This window comes from Nycticebus coucang, chromosome 5 (genome assembly GCF_027406575.1).
Source record: "Nycticebus coucang isolate mNycCou1 chromosome 5, mNycCou1.pri, whole genome shotgun sequence".
Taxonomy (NCBI): Eukaryota; Metazoa; Chordata; class Mammalia; order Primates; family Lorisidae; genus Nycticebus; species Nycticebus coucang.
This window is the reverse complement of record NC_069784.1, coordinates 20,333,154-20,337,742: the sequence shown is the minus strand read 5'-3', so window position 1 is coordinate 20,337,742 and position 4,589 is coordinate 20,333,154.

Sequence of the window (4,589 nt, the reverse complement as noted above, 5' to 3'; positions counted from 1 at the left end):
CTGGATAACATCGTTGCTCATTTTTTCAGTGTATATGTCATAGCAGTTTCATTCAAGGATAGTCTAACAATAATAAGCAATTAAGAAAGAATATCAGGACCTGAGATTCACACAAATCAAACTTAATTTTGATTGAATTAATAATTTACCAAAATGGGGAATATATTAGAAGATAGCAAAATTATTCACAGAAAGATTTAAGTAAAGCAAAAGTCTAATGGTTGGTGAAGAAACTTATAAGTTTGGCTTCCAATTTATAAGATAGTCCCAGAGATGATTTCAGTTGTAATTAGCTGTTGCAACTCACTGAGAAGAAAGCAATGTGACATTTTTTAAATAGGCAAAAATATGAGAATAAAAATGTTTTATTTTACTGATAATAAAAGATAGATGAACTAAAAATATGAAGTTCTTGTTTACCTCTAGGGTGGGTAAAGAAGAACAGCTTAACAGGACCCTGACAGGGCACCAGTTCAGGAATATTGGTGGCATCTCATCTTGGCTAGCGAGTGTGAACTGTTGGAATCATGTATTGAACATGCAAACACACATACCTTCAATTCAGCAATTCCATTTGGAGGTATTTGGGTATATATTTCTTTACTCAAGTTGAAAAGAACATAAGTAACATCATTGTCAGCATCATTGTCAGATATAAAACTGCCTCTTACAAATTGAGGATTTTTGTATAAAACGATATTAAAATAATCTTTAACTCGCTTTCGCAGCTACAGATAAGGTAAATCTGAGGAAACACTTTCAAAGGACTACTCTACATATAGGAGGGTGATTGAGGGATCTCACCTAAGGTGCACAATGTGAGGGTGTTCAGCACGCCCCTGACTGAAGGGCTGAACTACAACTTTAATTTCACCTTAGAAATGAAAACAATGTGACTCAACGCCTGTAGCTCAGTAACTAGGGCGCCAGCCACATACACCAGAGCTGGTGGGTTCAAATCCAGCCCAAGCCTGCCAAACAACAATGACAACTACAACCAAAAATAGCCAGGCATTGTGGTGGGTGCCTATAGTCCCAGCTACTTGGGAGGCTCAGGCAAGAGAATCGCTTGTGCTCAGGAGTTGGAGGTTACTGTGAGCTGGGATGCCACAGTACTCTACTGACATAGTAAGACTCTGCCTCAAAAAAAAAAAAAGAAAAGGAAAAGAAAATAATGGAACCTCAACATTTGTACCCTCATATCAATCAGAAATAATTTTTTATAATTATTTTATAAATAATAATAACAACTCTGTAGTTATTAAAATGAAACAAGAAGCTCTATTTATGCTAACCTGGGAAAGTCTCCAAGATGTGTCATAGGAACAATAGTGATGCAGAGAGGGTGGATAATTACTGCTAGTAATGTAGGAAATAATGAATATATGCATATATTATTATCTCCCTCTATAAAAATACATGATATGGTAGTGTCCAGAGTCACCAACTATAATGGAGCTAAATAGTTGAGGTGAGGGCATCTGGGCACCGTGAGGCTGGGGAGATAGGACTCCAGGCATCTCTGGCTGATGGGATCTACCTATCATCACTCCTATGAGGATACAGGGAGTCAGTGAGAGACTTCTGGACCCCAAGAGGAGGACTAAAACAGTGGAAAACCAGCAAGTGGTCGCGTGTGTTCAATCCGTCTAAACCTGCCCACAACTTCCACAGGCACAAGAACTTAAAGAGCAAGAGGAAGTGAAAGGAAAATTAGGGCAAGGAAACAGATAAAAGAAATCACTCATGAGGAAGAATCAGCAGAAAACTCCAGGCAACATGAAGAACCAGTCTAGAACAACCCCACCAAGGGACCATGAGATAGCTACTGCAGATGATTCCACCTATACAGAAATGTTAGGAATGACAGAAAGGGAATTTAGAATACACATGTTGAAAACAATGAAAGAAATGATGGAAACAATGAAGGAAATTGCTAATAAAGTGGAAAATAACCAAAAGGAAATCCAAACACAGAATCAAATAAGAGATGAACGATATGAAGAATATAAAAAGGATATAGCAGAGCTGAAGGAACTGAAACAGTCAATTAGGGAACTTAAAGATGCAATGGAAAGTATCAGCAACAGGTTAGACCATGCAGAAGAAAGAATTTCAGAGGTAGAAGACAAAGTTCTTGAGATAACTCAGACAGTAAAAGAGGCAGAAAAGAAGAGAGAGAAAGCAGAACGTTCACTGTCAGAATTATGGGACTTTATGAAGCGTTCCAACATACAAGTTATAGGAATTCCAGAAGGGGAAGAAGAAGGCCCCAGAGGAATGGAAGCCATACTAGAGAATATTATAAAAGAAAATTTCTCAAATATCACCAAAGATTCTGACACAATGCTTTCAGAGGGCTATCGGACCCCAGGTCGCCTCAACTCTAACCGAGCTTCTCCAAGACACATTGTGATGAACCTGTCCAAAGTCAAGACAAAAGAAAAGATTCTGCAAGCTGCAAGGAGTAAGCACCAGTTGACCTACAGGGGCAAATCCATCAGAGTGACCGCAGACTTCTCTAATGAAACTTTTCAAGCAAGAAGACAATGGTCATCTACCTTTAATCTACTTAAACAGAACAATTTTCAGCCCAGAATTCTGTACCCTGCTAAGCTAAGCTTCAAAATTGACGGAGAAATCAAATCATTTACGGATATACAAACATTGAGGAAATTCGCCACAACAAGACCAGCTCTACAGGAAATACTTCAACCTGTTCTGCACACTGACCACCACAATGGATCAGCAGCAAAGTAAGAACTCAGAAATCAAAGGATAGAACCTAACCTCCACACTGATGCAAAAGATAAAACTAAACAATGGACTCTCACCAAATAAGACGAATAGAATACTACCACACTTATCAATTATCTCAATAAATGTTAATGGCTTGAATTCCCCACTGAAGAGACATAGATTGGCTGACTGGATTAAAAAACACAAGCCATCCATTTGCTGTCTGCAAGAAACACACCTGGCTTCAAAAGACAAATTAAAGCTCCGAGTCAAGGGTTGGAAGACAATTTTTCAGGCAAATGGAATTCAGAAGAAAAGAGGAGTTGCAATCTTATTTTCAGATACATGTGGATTTAAAGCAACTAAAGTCAAAAAAGACAAAGATGGTCACTTTATATTGGTCAAGGGAAAAATACAACAAGAAGACATTTCAATTCTAAATATTTATGCACCCAATTTAAATGCTCCCAGATTCTTGAAGCAGACCTTACTCAGTCTGAGCAATATGATATCTGATAATACCATCATAACAGGGGACTTTAACACTCCTCTTACAGAGCTGGACAGATCCTCTAAACAGAAATTAAACAAAGATATAAGGGATTTAAATGAGACCCTAGAACAACTATGCTTGATAGACACATGTAGAACACTCCATCCCAAAGATAAAGAATATACATTCTTCTCATCACCCCATGGAACATTCTCCAAAATTGATCATATCCTGGGACACAAAACAAATATCAACAGAATCAAAAGAATTGAAATTTTACCTTGTATCTTTTCAGACCATAAGGCACTAAAGGTGGAACTCAACTCTAACAAAAATGCTCGACCCCACCCAAAGGCATGGAAATTAAACAATCTTCTGTTGAATAACAGATGGGTGCAGGAAGAAATACAACAGGAAATCATTAACTTCCTTGAGCATAACAACAATGAAGACACAAGCTACCAAAACCTGTGGGATACTGCAAAAGCAGTTTTGAGAGGAAAATTCATCGCTTTAGATGCCTACATTCGAAAAACAGAAAGAGAGCACATCAACAATCTCACAAGAGATCTTATGGAATTGGAAAAAGAAGAACAATCTAAGCCTAAACTCAGTAGAAGAAAAGAAATATCCAAAATCAAATCAGAGATCAATGAAATTGAAAACAAAAGAATCATTCAGAAAATTAATGAAACAAGGAGTTGGTTTTTTGAAAAAATAAATAAAATAGATAAACCATTGGCCAGACTAACTAGAAATAGAAAAGTAAAATCTCTAGTAACCTCAATCAGAAATGATAAAGGGGAAATAACAACTGATCCCACAGAGATACAAGAGATCATCTCTGAATACTACCAGAAACTCTATGCCCAGAAATTTGACAATGTGAAGGAAATGGATCAATATTTGGAATCACACCCTCTCCCTAGACTCAGCCAGGAAGAAATAAACCTCCTGAACAGACCAATTTCAAGCACTGAGATCAAAGAAACAATAAAAAAGCTTCCAACTAAAAAAATGCCCTGGTCCAGATGGCTTCACTCCAGAATTCTATCAAACCTTCAAGGAAGAGCTTATTCCTGGACTGCAGAAATTATTCCAAAAAACTGAAGAAGAAGGAATCTTCCCCAACACATTCTATGAAGCAAACATTACCCTGATACCAAAACCAGGAAAAGACCCAAACAAAAGGAGAATTTCAGAACAATCTCACTCATGAATATAGATGCAAAAATTCTCAACAAAATCCTAGCCAATAGATTACAGCTTATCATCAAAAACGTCATTCATCATGATCAAGTAGGCTTCATCCCAGGGATGCAAGGCTGGTTTAACATACTCAAGTCCATAAACGTTA